Consider the following 15,056-nt stretch of genomic DNA (forward strand, 5'->3'; position numbering starts at 1 on the left):
GGCTGGGGGGGCTGCGCCCCCTGGTGTGTTACTGGGGGGTGGCTGGGGGGCTACACCTCCTGGTGTTACTGGAGGGTGGCTGGGGGGGCTGCATCCCCTGGTGTGTTACTGGGGGGTGGCTGGGGGGGCTGCGCCCCCTGGTGTGTTACTGGGGGGTGGCTGGGGGGGCTGCACCTCCTGGTGTTACTGGGGGGTGACGGGGGAGGGGCCGCCCCCGGGGTGTCACTGCGGAGTGGCTGGGGGGCTGCTGCTCTTTCCACGTGCATCCGCAGCGGGCACGGGACGCCAGGGCTCCGCACGCAGCAGGCGGCTCCCCGCTCTCCGCGCCGGTGCCAAACCCAGGGCGCTCCCCCCGGGGCTGCGGGTGCCCCCCAGCGCCGGGCGGCGCATGCTCGCTGGGCGCGCCCAGCCCGGCGATTTAAAGGCAGCCGAGCAGCGCAGCGAGCGGAGCAGCCGCCGGGAGCCGGGCTGAGCCCAGCCCCTGCCCCTCTCCAAGGTAGGGCGAGCGCCGCTCCCTGCGCCCCGGGCTGGCAGCGGGCGCGGGGGGCCGAGCGCAGCTGCCCGGGTGGGGCGCTGGGTCCGGGGCTGGCGCCTGCCGCTCTCCCCCGCGTGTCCCGGCCGCTGCGTGGGGGGTGGCCGCTGCGTGGCGCAGGGACGCGTCCGGGGCTTTCCTGGGAGCGGAGCCGGGCGCTGCTCAGCCGCCTGGCGCAGCTTTGGGGCAACTGGGGGTTACCCCTCTCCGGCCAGAGCGGGGTCCGAGCCGGGCTTCATCCCTGCTCCCGGGGCGAGAGGGGGTGATTTGGGCGGACACTCCCCGAGGGTGAAGTTTGAGGTGCTGGGCGGGGGTGTCGCACCCCCTGACTTGAAGCGGTTTCCATCATCTCCAGGCTTTACAGTTTGGTTCAACTTTGCTCCAGCGCCCTGGGCACCCATCTGTCGCCTAGTCCCCTTCCGTGTGCTCCACTTGGTTTTAGTCCTTGCATCTCTTTCCTTGGGCAGGTTGGGGACACGCCAGTATGTCCTGGCACTGCCAGGGGAGCACAAGTGACAGCCTTGATTTGGCTTTTTTATTAAAATTGTTGCTTTTCTTACTGGGCAATGAATTAACATCCTCCCTGGCTCTCAAGTGTTGATTATCAAGGGTCCTCCTTAGGATTTATGGAGCCGACACAGTGTAGTAAAGTGGTGCGCCTATGCCGGATGGAGAGGGGGATGATTTTCTAGAGATGTGATTTCATAATCTTCAGCAACACCATAATGAACTATTTTGAAAGCGGATTTTAACCTAAGGTCCTGTCAGCTAACACAGTAAATTCAGAGGATACTTGTGGCTGGGAAATGTTAAATAATTGCATGCTGGGTGCTTTCCCTTCCCCAGGTTTGTGCTGTGCTGTATCTCCTTGTTTAAAAGACAAATCAGGAATATGAACTGTGTGAAACAACCCTGTGAGTGTTGAAGTTTGTCAGTCATCTAGCACAGCTGTAAATATACATCCATATGTATTCAGTTTTGACATACTCCAGCCTTTCTCCCTCCTGCATAGAATAAACAAAATGCTTTTAACACCCTCCTCATCTGTCAAGGGGGAGGGAGACCAGAGAAACTGGCTCTTTCTGAAGGAGAGAAGAGATTCTGAGGGCTGTGGATAAACGTGGTCTCTTGAGGTGTTTGACAAGGCAGTCAAATATGATGCCTTTTTAAGTAACATTAATAATAACAATGAGGCTACTGGAGACAGGGAGGTCCTTTTTGCATAAAAATATAGAACCAGCTGAAGTCAGCAAGAATCCTAGGGACCTCGAGAGATCAAGTCCAGTCTCCTGCCCTCACGCCTCCCCTCCCAAAATAGCAGCAAAACTTGTTGGGGGGGGGGGGGAAAAGGAACTGAGTGCGGCAGCAAAATTTGATTGGGGGCTGGGTCACCTCGCACTCCCCCCTGGAATTTCTTCACCTCCTCCATAGTTACTCTTTTAACCATTTATTTTACATCCCTAATGAAAAGGCTCAGGGAGATGTGTATGTGACACTGGATCAGAACTTAAACTGGGAGGGGTTGTTTGTGTGTGTGTGTGTGTGTGTGTTTTAATTTTAGCCAGAACCTACTTCTCAGAGTGCCTCAATAACATGAGTGTATAAGTCACTTTTGAAAATGGCACTTTGTCTCTTGAGTCACCCAGACACTTCTGAACATGTGACCTGCTAACCAGCTTCTAAGTTACTCACTATACCTCTCACAAAGAATCAGTTCATGCCTCCAGGTCCCTTCTTGCATCTTCCAGTTGTTCTTTGGTAGCTTCCCCATCCTTAAGGGAGGTGGTGACAAGATGCTAGTAGTGAAAGAACCAAGGTTAGATATCAGGGATTCCTGGCTCCTAGTCTTGAGCTAAGATTGCCTGGTTAGACTCGGGAACACATTGCTATAAGAGATTGTTGAGCCCAAGGACTTAAGAGGATTTTAAAAAGGATTTGATATAATATAGCTAAGAAGAAATCCAGCTTTGTTAATAAATAACCCGATGAAAGAAAGAAATGCAAGTTTGGCAAGACAGAGATTGATGTGTTAAACATTACACTCCAGAGCATAGGAACAGGGCCGGCTCAAGCCATTCCTGCACCCCCGGCAGCAGGCACATGATGCATGCATGGCTCTGCCCTGGGCGCACGGCGCGTGCATGGCCCCACCCCCGGCGCGCTGCGCCCCTTAGAGCTGTCACCAGGCACTGCATGGCCCCCGAGCATGTGGCACCTGATGGCAGCTGTAAGAGGTGCTGCACAGCTGGGCACACGGTACTTCTTACAGCTGCCATCAGATGCCTCCCATAGGTTGGCGCCCCAAGCAGCTGCCCAGCTAGCCCCCCTCTTAATCCGGCCCTACATAGGAGGAAACGTTTCCCTGAGGGAGGGTTTCCCATAAGAGTCTAAAGCAGCTGACGCTAGGCCAGGGTTGTAGAGGAGATACTGGAGTAGATAAACCTGAGCTCTGATCTTCTATGGCAATTCCTACAGTCATGTGTTGCTACTCAGGTGGGTCTGCTCTTTAAAATGCAAGACAGCAGGGAAAAAACTTCTTGGGATGCTTTATGGATACCCTAAACCCAAGCCTAATTGGTTTGTGTTGGAGGTGTCCAGAGCCAAGGAAAGACATCCTCCATACCTACAGCTGAATAAGAACAAATCATGTCAGACCAACCTGATAGCTTTCTTTGATAGGATAGCAAGTCTTGCGGATACGGGAGAAATGGTGGACGTGGTATACCTAGACTTTAGTAAAGCATTTCATACGGTCTTGCATGACCCTCTTATCAATAAACTACAGAAATACAACTTAGATGGGGCTGCTATAGGATGGATGCATAACTGGCTGGATAACCATACTCAGGGAGTAGTTATTAATGGTTCTCAATCATGCTGGCACAACAAGTGGGGTTCGGCAGGGGTCAGTTTTGGGACCAATTCTGTTCAATATCTTTATCAACAATTTAGATTTTGGGGTAGAGAGTACACTTACAAAGTTTGTAGATAATACCAAGCTTGGAGGGGTTGCAAGTACGTTGGAGAATAGGGTCATAATTCAAAATGATCTGGACACACAGTTCTGGGCACCACATTTCAAGAAAGATGTGGAGAAATTGGAGTGGGTCCAGAGAAGAGGGGCAAAAATTATTAAAGGTCTAAAAAACATGAGCTGTGAGGGAAGACAGAAATAATTGGGCTTGTTTAGTTTGGAAAAGGGAAGACTGAGAGGAGACATGAGAGCAGCTTTCCAGTACCTAAGGGAGTGTTACAAGGAAGAAGGAGAAAAATTGTTCTCATTGACCTCTGATGATAGGCCAAGAAGCAATGGGCTTAAATTGCAGCAATGGAGGTTTAGGTTGGACAATAGGAAAAGCTTCCTAATGGTCATGGTGGTTAAATTGCCTAGGGAGGTTGTGGAATCTTCATCATGGGAGAAATTTAAGAGCAAGTTCAATAAACATCTATCAGGGAAGACCTAAATGATGCTTGGTCTTGTCGTGACGGCAGGAGACTGGACTTGATATCCTCTTCTATGATTCTATGGAGATTCTGAAAGAATCCTACGATTCAAAAATATATACAATTCTGTGCAATGCATTACAGACAAACGCACCAAGAAATTCCATCTGCAAGATCTTCTAGGTTGGAGGCGGGGGGGCATTGCTGCGTTTGTGGCTGATGCTGGCAACCAGAAATACTCGCTACATAAATCATGAGAGAAGCTCATATCACCAGACTGAGTCCTGAGATAAAACTGCAACCTTCCATAAAGGCTGGGGCTTTCTTATTTTGATAGTCTATCTACAAAACATGGATGGTGAACATAGATTCTTAGTCATTTTGTCTAATGACATAATTTTCTTTGAAGCACTCAAAGGATCAAAGTTTTCCCTTGGTTATACCTCTCCATGTCTCTGTTGAAGTTCACTGTGGGTGAAACCTACTATCCTGTGCCATAGAGATGTTAAATTGCATTTAATCAGCTAATCGAGTCATTGATGGAATTTCCAGTCATTAGTTGATAAGGGGGGAAACTGCAGAGCTGCATTCGAGTTAGCTCCTGGCCCCGGGAACTAACGCCACTGCGGCTCTGCCTTTTTAATGTATTAAGAGCCACGAGGGGGACCAGGCTATGAGCCAGGAATCTGCTTTCCCAGCTCGTGCCCGGTCCCCCCATTATGCCTCTGCTTTCCCTGTCCCCCTGCAGAGTGGGTGCTGGGGAGAACCAGCTTTTAAGCTGCCTCCCTCCAGCACCAGCTCCCCTCCTCCGCCCCCTTTCCCCCCCTCTCCTCAGCTCTCTCTGATAGAGGCAGCAGGAGGGTGGGGGGAAGTAACTAGTTGAATCACTACTCAAGTACCCGATAAGCGTAAGTATACGCTTATCGGCTAGTTGACTGGTCGCTTACATCCGTACTGTGCCAGTGTCATGCAAGTCAACCAGAGTAACTGCTAGTGTGTTCTCAAAAGGAATCCTTTCATGGTTCCAGTCCTGCAATGAGGACTTGGATATCAGCTTTCCTAGGTTTCTTGGATCTGGACTTCTAATACTCCAGTCATCTGAAGAAGTAGGTGGAAAGCGCATGATGCCATGTTTTGTTAGTCTGTAAAGTGCTACCACTCTGTTGTTGTTTAAGCTTTTCTAAAGTAAGGACCAGAAAAACAGGCTCTACAACTGGGCGTAGGTGGGTGTGTTTTAAAAAATGATACTCGTGGCTGTGGCAGATTAAGTTGGCAATGCAAATCTGACATGGGAGTGCAGCTCTTTATAAAGTCATTCTCTGGAAATCTCATCCTGTTTGTCATCCTGTTTGTACTTCGTAATGTTTTATTTTCTCAATATATGTTACTAGCAATTGCCAATCTGGATCATACAAGTAGCTCAGGATCCTGGCCTCCACCATGGCTGGTGCCAGATGCTTTCTAGAAAAGTAAAACCCCCTCCCCCAAAAAGCCTGTTTAATGGACAATGCAGAATAACTTGTGTCTAGGAGCAAATTCCTTCCAGTCCGTTAATGGCTGGTCCATTCCTTGAGCATAGGAATTCATGCCCCTTCAATTTGTATCCTAGCTTATGAAACAGAGGATGTTTGTATTATCTGTATGTCTAATCCATTCTTTGACTCTTGCTAAACTCTTGTCTGGCCCTTATAATACCCTGTGGCAGTGAGTTCTCCAGGTTAACCGTGTAACGTTTCTCCTTTTTGATCAGTTTTAAACCTATTACCTTTCTGTTTCATTTTGTGTTAAATGCTCAAACCATATATTCTGGTGATCCTCTGTGCTGCAGCCTCTGCCACGCCACGTCATCTCTTCCTAGCTGTAGCCCAATTTTGGACTCTGTGTGTAGTGTTTCTAGAAGCGGTTTTGACTACCACAAAATCATGAGCCCCTCTTGGCCCCCTGCACGTAAGTAGGCGAAATAAGGAGCATAGAATTAAGATGAGGGAAGGGAAATGGTATAAAAAAGCCTCACTTGGCTTCTTTTCATCTCTGGGACTATGTCTAGACTGCAGGCTTCTTTCGGAAGAAGCTTTTCCAGAAGAGTTCTTCCGAAAAAAGTCTTCTGAAAGAGAGTGTCCATACTGCCAAAGTGCATTGGAAAAGCGATCTGCTTATTCAACAGATAGCATCCACACTGAATGGACGCTATCTCACATTTAAGCAGTGATTGCTACAGATGGTGTGGCCACCAGGGCACCTGTGCTTTTTCCTTTTTTCTCTTCTCTCAAAAGAACTCCCTCTTCCCCGGCCACACACGCCTTTTTCTGAAAGAACTCTTTCGGAAAAAGGCTTCTTCCTCGTAGAATGAGGATTAGCAGTATCAGAAAAACCCCTCAGTTCTTCCAATTTTCTTTCGAAAGAACGCAATTGCAGTGTGGACGTAACTTAAGTTTTTTTCAGAAAAACCACAATTTTTCCGACAAAACTCTGTAGTGTAGACATACCCTGAGTCCCACTCTCACTTTCATATAGCCAAGCCTTGTCATTCCTGCAAGAATGGGAGGGGAGACAAGCAGGGGAGGTGCCCATAAGAGGATCTTTGTCTTAAGAATAGCAGGGAAACACGCCAAGAGGTTTTTTTTTTAAGACGTCCATAAAATAATGGTAGAGAGGTAGCCGTGTTGGTCTGATCTGGGTCTGGCCCACGAAAACTCATCACCTATTAAACAATCTTTAAAGTGCTACATAGTTTTTCTTTTTGTTTTAGCATGAAATCATTGGTGTTTCACTGGGAAAACATTGCCTGGAAGCATTCGTGTGAATTTCACCGCATGGAGATTTTGCTTCCATATCCTAAACATGGAACATCCAGCAGACAGGAAAAGAGCAGGACAAAGTTGTTCTTTGCGGCACCTCGCCATTCAGTTTGTGTCTCACAATCAAACGTCACGTATCTGTTTTAATTCGCTAGACTCCGACATTTGTTGAATCACAGCCTGGCTTGTGCAGTACGCCATCGTCCACTGCAATAAGTGTGGCAGAGAGAGAGGTGCGTGTATGTTTCTCATCTAAGCCACCCAGGGGCTTGCTCGTGAAACAGAACTATTTGGAACACTAAAAGGCCCCTTTATTATTTTTGTGCTACTCCGTGGAGGTCTCGAAACTTGTGGCCCCTTTTGTTTTCGTATCCTAAAATGTCAGTTCCTGGTTTAGTTTGAAAATATTTGTTTAACGTCCTTTGCCAATCTGCATAAGAGAAAAAGCAGACCCGGTGAATATTGTCGGGCAAAATCAGAAATGTAATAGAGGAACGTAGCCCGAATGGCTTCTTTGTCCTGGTGGCAGAGAGAGGTTGGAACATGTTCTGCAATAAGCAGGTGTTTGATCCGCAGGCATTGAATAAACATTTTTCTTTTCCTCTAAATGCCCATATTGTGAAATCGTGGTCCCCAATCTGGGTCTCAAGACCTTATTCAGGGGTTGTGTGGGGGAAGTACCACGGAAATGAAACGTGGCACTGATTTCCAGCTGTTTAGAACCAGAATCCCAGGGCTGCCAGTCCCATGAGTTAAAAAAGTGGTCCCAAAGATTGTCTGGCGTTTTTAATACATGATTTAAACCATTTTTAAAATTTGCCTCTTGCTTTCTGAGCCTTTAGCCTATATATTCCTGAATGCTTTTTCGAGTATCTATTTACATATCTTATTTATATTACTGTAAAACCTGGGAATCCCAGCATTGCGTTAGGTGCTGTACAAACGTAGAAAAAAAAGTCTCTGCCTCAGAGAGCTTACTATATAAGCATAAGATGAGACAACAAGTGAATACAGACAGGCCCATGGGGAAGGACAAGGAAACAATGAGACTGTATTGAATAGCAGTGTTCCTTCTAATTTTTTCCATCCATGTGTGGAATAAATTTGTATGTGCACCAAGGCATGTGTGGATGTGCACCACCAGTAGAAACATATGCTGCCAGCTGTGGGTGCTCTGCTAATCATCTGGGTGGCATTTGAATCTCTCCTGGGTGACCACCCAAGCCCTCTACTTTCAGGGAATGCTGTTGGTCAGTGTGATTGGCACAACAGCATCCTAACTGTTGTCCAATTTTTTTTTGGGGGGGGGGGCATCACAACCTAGGAGAGCTGAGGAGGAGAATGAGGGAGCCGTGCAGATGTTAGCTCCCAGCTGCCTTGAGTCTGTCCCTTAAACGGCAAGGCCTTTTGTTTATTTCAAAAACACGACTTTGTTTTGGCAGCTGAAGAAAGAGAGGGAGAAACCCACCAACCTGCTGGTGGAGGTCAAAGGACGTGCCAAAAGATATGTTGGCATCAGGCTCCTTCAGCAGGAACACAAATAACTGGAATTGCAAACCAGAAAATTTCCAAGAAAAAAAAATTACTAACAGCCGCATGATTGCGAAAGAGCCTATTTGTTCTGGGTGCACCTGGGATTCAAAAAGTGTCCTCCAAGCAACAACGTGAGAGCACATCACGCTCTTGCAAAGTCTGGGTAACTTTGAGCCCATTGTTTGACTCTCTCCTGGGGTTTCTGGGAATGATTTTTGGACCGTTGTCGTACCCTCACCCCTCAGTGATGGTCCTCAGTGTCTAGCAAAGAAGAGATTTCCCCACAATATCCTCAAGACCATACTTGCAAAGGGAACGTTCCCAGCCTGGCAGTGGAGTTCCATGTGGAGGGAGTGTTACTGGAGAACTCCAGGTACAGGTGCAACCTGTCTAGTCTGGCACCCTCGGGACCTGAGCAGTGCTGAACCAGAGAATTTGCTGGACTATGGGAGGTCAATATTATCTAGCAGCATCACCAACACTTCCACTGCTTACTGAGCTCTTAGAAAATATTTAGGGGTAAATCAGAGCTAAAGAACAGCACAGAATAGTGAAAGCCAGGACTGGAGGCTGTAAACAAAATTTATGGGACCGTGGGAAACTTGCCCACACTCATGATAAGTGGACATCTGGCTCACTAAACTCGTGCTGGACCCCGGATGTTGCTGGACTAGAGAATGCTGGACTAGAGAGGTTCAACCTGTACTATTAAAGCTAATGAGTCAGGGTATGTCTACACTGCCACTCTAGTTCGAACTAGGGTGGCTAATGCAGGCATTCGAAGTTGCAAATGAAGCCTGGGATTTAAATATCCCGGGCTTCATTTGCATCTTGCTGGGCGCCGCCATTTTTAAATCCCCCTTAGTGCGGACTCCGTGCCTGCAGCTACACGCAGCACGGAGTAGGTAGTTCGAATTAGGCTCTCTAATTCGTGGAACGAGGTGTACTGGTAGTTCAAAACAGAGAGCCTAATTCGAACTACCTACTCCGTGCCGCGTGTAGCCGCGGGCACGGAGTCTGCACTAAGGGGGATTTAAAAATGGCGGCACCTGGCAAGATGCAATAAAGCCCGGGATATTTAAATCCTGGGCTTCATTTGCAACTTCGAATGCCTACATTAACCATACCCTCATTCCTTCTGCTGCCACTTGCAGGGTTGGAGCATTCTGTCTCTGCTGTGTTCCCAATCCCCGCTGGCCCAGAGAACCACAAATAACCTCACTCATCCAGCTGGGAAGTCAGTGCAGGTCAGTGTCATTGTGCTGGCCATTAACTATATCAGGTGAGAAGTCTCAAGCACACAGCTTTCTAGCATTGCAAATGTTCCCCAAAGCTGGTGCTGGGAGGTCCAGGCCTAATACTGGCTCAGCAGTGAGTTTAGTGTGACCCATCTGGCCACTGTCCAAAGACAGGCTAGACAGACTCTTGGCCTGGCCCCGGATGGCTGTCCCTATGCTCTGAAATCGCCCGCAGTGCAATATCCATCCTCCTGTCGTAAACAAGAAGTTTGGGTTTCACTTCCTAATCTCCCAGCTCTGTGCACGGGCAATGTGGCCTCAAGACAAAGTAACGGCTAATCCCCCCCACAGCTGCTGCAGTGGAGAAGACTCCCTTCCCCCCCCTCCGCCCCATCCCATCATCATAAATGAGCAAAGCAACTATAATGCGGATGCCCCAGGAGCCTGGGCTGGCTCTCCAGAAGTGTAACTTGCGCTCAGTGTGACTTCAGCACATCTTGCTCATATGGGAAGGGCAGGCTGAGTTTCGTTCCATCGGAACTCGCTCTCCTTCCTAGTATGTTTCCAATCATGGAAACTAGAGGGACGGGCTCTTTATACGTTTCCTTCTTCTTTGTTCTCTTCTCCAACCCCTTTTTGTGGTCAGTGTGGTGGGTCATCATAAAAAAACCAAACAAACAGTCAAACCTTCTCCGCTTCCCCGGGCGGGTCTGAGTTACACTGAAGCCCCCCCTGCACCCGGAAACAGCTCTGGGACCATCTCATCTTCTGCCAGGATGTGAAATTGCTGAGAGGTGCGCAGGGGGAGGTCTTGGCCATGGCTCCCAAGTAGGGATGTGAGTGGTGTAGCTTTAGCCAACCTAAACCATAAGGTACGACTGTCCTTGAAATTTAGTTGTTTTGAGCCCTTCACTTGCTCGTGGGAGGGTGATGCAAAAATGGCCTGTTTTTTAAATGAAAGTCTGGCAGGTGGCAAGATCACCTGTGGATTGGGTATTGACCAATGATGGTTGCTCTCACATTCTGTAATGGCGGGGGTGGGGGGGGGATGTCTGTGGCCATTCTAGTCTTGCATTTCTAAGCCTCTTGCATTTTTCAGATTCTTGACACCAGGGAGAGATGTTAAGCTGGGGAGATATCTGTCTGGGGAGGAGGAGAGGACGGTCTGTGTGGAATCCCTGGAGCATGTGCTTCTTTCTTGCAGCTGTTAGTCAGAATGTTTCTAATTGTGGAATGGAATGATGAGCCATTTTCCTATCTGTGGCTTGGTGTTTTAGGTGTCTATTTTTTTAAATTTCCTTTCTTTGCTCTGTGCCTGTGTAGGTGTGTGTCATATCAGGGCTGACTCCTAGAACCCTCTTCTTCCTCCACAAAAGTCCCCAGCTCCCTCTCTTTAAGGCTTTTGGGAAATAAGAGTGTTTCTCAATTTCCAGAAAAAGAGGCTTGGGGCACACTTGGCCTGCTCTGAGCATAAACCATTTGTGGGGAACCTAAGGCCTGGGATCTGGCCTTGCCTGGATCTGACCCCCGAGGCTGAGTCCTCTTCCCCCCCTACCCCAGCATTGGGGAGTCCATCCTGGTGCTGCAGCTGCCCTGCAACCCCACCGCGGCGCTGGAGCACACAATTTACTAGCCTGGGCCCCCCTAGGCTCTGGTCTGTGAGGGGAATGTGGGGAGTGTCTTTCCCCTCAGTCGGGGCCATGTCAGTGAGGAGATGTTGGGATTTTGGGGGTTTTTTTGGGAAAGGGGTTTGCTTCTCACTTGTGTGCGGCCCCCGACTGATTTTTCTGTGAGTCAGCAGCCCCCAACCCCAAAAAGGTTCCCCACCCCTGGTGCAGCAATAAGCCAGGGAACCTATCCAGAGTCTCAGCGTGATTCATCTGGCTCGGGTTCAAATTGACTCCTGAAAGCTGGGTGGTACCGGAAATGAGGCCCCGCTGGCTTGGCTCACCATTGCTCGGCACCTTGCAAAGCCACTTGTGCTAGTTGAAAGAGCACTTCCCACCCACTCGGTGCTGGTGTAAACAGGGCTGGCCTGAGCCATTCCTGCGCCCTGGGCAGCGGGCGCGTGATGCATGTGCGGCTCCGCCCCTGGGTGCATGGCGCATGCGCGGCCCCGTCCCCCCGGCGCGCTGTGCACCTTACAGCTGCGATTGGGTGCACAGCCAGGCGCACAGTGTCCCTTACCCCTGCAATCGGGTGCGCGGCGCCCCTTACAGCTGCCATCATGCGCCCCCCCATAGATTGGCACCCCAGGCAGTTGCCCAGCTAGCTCCCCCCTTAATCTGGCCCTGGGTGTAAATAGCTGTGCAAGGTAATGGGAAAGGAAAGGAAAAATTGAAACCACCAGCCCTTCCTTGCACCCACTGAGTCAAGATCTCCACAAATCTTCTGTGCCAGTTCTAGAGAGGCTCCACCTTGTGTAGGAAGAAGGGTGAAGAGGTTGGTATTGGGGAGCTCAAGGCACCTATTTCTGTCCGTAATGGATTAACCCCTTCATACCAAGAGCTGGGAATTTAGAGGCCGGGTGGGTGGCGCAGAGTATCTGCTGTGGTGGCAAATCTGGCCTTTAGTTACATAACCCCCAGGAGGTCACACCCGGGAATGCCCACTGACCAGAGGTTATGACACCTGCTCCGAACTCCCCCAGGGTGGGTCCCACTCTTGTTTGGAGAGAGGAAAAGGCAAATCCTTGAACTTGGCAAAGCTGGGAGGAAGCAGCCGCCTGCGGCATGGCTAGCGCATCAAATCGCTCGCAGAAAACCAGACAGGCTCCTTTTGCAAAAGAGCGGGGAGAGAGAGGGGGAGAGAGTGTGTGTGTGTGTGTGTGTGAGTGTGTGTGTGTGTGTGTGTGTGTGTGTGTGTGTAGGGGGTTGTCACACTTTCTATTTTATTATGATCGTCTCTTTTGAGCGCTGCCGTTTCTGTTCCTCAATACAGAAAGGGCGAGGGGGGGAGGTCCCGAAGCCACCTGTTGGATTTCCACACTTGTGGAGGCTGCTGTCCTTTTTAACAGCCTCTTTCTCCTTGCTCCCTACTCCCCAGCATTCAGCTCACAACCAGTCCATTGTGCGGCCGGATTAGAGCAGCTGGGTGGAGTCTTTCAGGCTCGAGTGTAACTTCGGTCCCTTGAAAAACCCTTCTGAGGCTTTCCCCATTTATTTTTTATTTTCTTAAAGAGGACGGCAACGCCAACAAGGGGATAATTTGATGGATTACGCTGCGAGGCTGAGGAGCTCTCCCTAATCCCCTTTGTGCGTCGGTTCAACCAGACGCACAGCAGAAGCCCCCAGCCTCTGGCAGAGAAAAGGCGGCTCAGCGGGGTGTGTTTTACACACGGACACAGAAGTACGGGGCCCTGGTCATGTGGACTTCTTGAATATAATCTGTGCCAGTTACCTCGCCACGGAGGAGGGGAGGGAACCTGGCTGGAGCTTATTATTTTCTCCCCGGTCCTCCAATTCAATTTACATTTTTATTCTTCTGCTCATAATAAAAACGAGAGAAGTGGAGGGAGGGGAGGGGCAAGCTAGGTCAGATGTCACGGTGATGGGCACCGTAGGCAAACAGAAATAAAAAGCGGAACCAAGTCTTCCTTGATCCCTGGGGATGTTCAGTTCCTGACTCAGTATGGGCCCATCTCTTCAAATAAAGCCTGGTACAGTGAGACCTGCTTGTAGAGACATTGGGGTGAAACTCAGTCGAGTTAGTTATTGAGTATCCATCACAGGCCCAGCCATCCCGTCTCGGAAAAGGGAACGGCAGAGCTGGAAGGGTTTCCCAGAAGGGTGATGAGAATCCAAGAAATTCAGAGCTGGGAGGGACTTTTGGAGGGCATCAAGTCCAGCCCCCTGCGTGAAGGCAGAACCAAGTAAGCTTAGACCATTGTGGACAGGTGTTTGCCTAACCTGTTCTGAAAAGATCCTCCAGGGATGGGGATTCCACGGCTTCCTTTTGATGCCTGCGGCCGGGACCCCTGCTGGGGCCAGGAGTCTGGGTGGGGCCAGCAGCCCTGCCAGAAATGTCTGCACTGGGACCTGCCAGTGGCCCAGCCGGACCGGTTGTCCAGCTGGGCCAGCAGCAGTAGTCGGTCCGTGGCCCTCGCCTGGTTAGGAGCCCAGATGAAACAGGTAGCCCAGCGGGGAGGGGGAAGGGCAGAATTGACCTCCCCAGGGTCCGGCAAACTCCCTCATTCAGGACCATGGCTCCCACGGGTGCCAGACCAGGGAGGTCTGAATCTAACCTAAATCTCTCTTGATATGGCATAATCCCATTACTTCTAGACATTGAGAACAACTGGTCACAGTCCTCTTTTTCTAATGGCCCTTAACATAGTGGAAGGCTGTTAGTGGGTCCTCCCTCTGTCGTCTTCTCCTCAAGACTAAACATGCCCAGTTTTTTTTTAGCCCCAGTGGAAGGGTATTAAATTCTTGTGGTGGAGGCACTGGCCGCAACGATAGACTAATCTAATGGTGCTTGTTTCTTATTAATTCACCTAAATTAATAAGAGGCTTCAGGTGACATCAGTGCCTTATTATGTATTGCTGCATAATGTGACTGTCCCAAAGAGCTTGCATTAAAATGTCACGCGTGTCTATGTTGTAGTTATCTGCTATAATACAAGACACAAGAAGTCATTCTTCCACTCTATTCTGCAGTGATTAGGCCTCACTTGGAGTATTGTGTCCAGTTCTGGGCACCACATTTCAGGAAAAATGTGGAGAAATTGGAGAAAGTTCAGAGAAGAGCAACAAGAATGATTAAAGGCCTAGAGAACATGAGCTATGAGGGAAAAGTGAAAGAATTGGGCTTGCTTAGTCTGGAAAGGAGAAGACTGAGAGGGGACATGATAGTGGTTTTCAGGTATCTAAAGGGATGTCACAAGGAGGAGGGAGAAAAATTGTTTTCCTTGGCCTCTGAGGATAGGAGAAGAGGCAATGGGCTTAAACTGCAGCAAGGGAGGTTTAGGTTGGACATTAGGAAAAACTTCCTGTCACAGTGGTTAACACTGGAATAAATTGTTTAGGGAGGTTGTGGAATCTCCATCTCTGGAGATATTTAAGAGCAGGTTAGACAGACACCTGTCAAGGATGGTCTAGATGATACTGGATCCTGCTGTGAGGGCAGGGGACTGGACTCGATGATCTCTTGAGGTCCCTTCCAGTTCTGGTGTTCTATAATAACCAGGGGGCTATTTTGAAATCCAGCATTCCCATTGGTATAATGCCCAAACTATGCATGGAGCTGGTTCTGTATTAGTTGAGAGTGCTTAGATGGAACTATTGGAGCAAGGAGCAGAGAGAAGATGGAATAATGGGGCTTGATATGGGATTCCAAGGAAACACCTGAGACCAAGCTAGCAAGGTAGGTTCCAGCTAATGGGGAGGAGGTAGCTTCTTGTGATTTTTTTTTTTTTTAAAGCACAAATGGCACATCCAAGCTGTAATAACAGGTGGAGTATAGAGCAGCTGGGCAGGGAAGAGCTGATGGAAAGGTAAGCGTGAGAGGGCA

At 49.3% G+C, this 15,056-nt stretch overlaps 1 protein-coding gene across 3 annotated transcripts in view; it reads left to right on the top strand.

The window, feature by feature from the left end:
- The first annotated feature begins 341 nt into the window (after nucleotides 1–341).
- Nucleotides 342–15,056, top strand: part of SLC45A3 (solute carrier family 45 member 3) — a 42,609-nt gene continuing 27,894 nt past the window's right edge. For 2 of the 3 annotated variants that reach the window (XM_075910546.2, XM_075910551.2), the window contains exon 1: nucleotides 342–496. The gene's annotated coding sequence lies outside the window, so the exon portion shown is untranslated. Of the gene's footprint in view, nucleotides 497–6,725; nucleotides 7,008–15,056 lie in introns of all 3 variants that reach the window. The other variant, XM_075910547.2, reaches the window with a different exon arrangement.

Source organism: Pelodiscus sinensis, chromosome 27 (assembly GCF_052426305.1).
Source record: "Pelodiscus sinensis isolate ZL-2025 chromosome 27, ASM5242630v1, whole genome shotgun sequence".
Taxonomy (NCBI): domain Eukaryota; kingdom Metazoa; phylum Chordata; order Testudines; family Trionychidae; genus Pelodiscus; species Pelodiscus sinensis.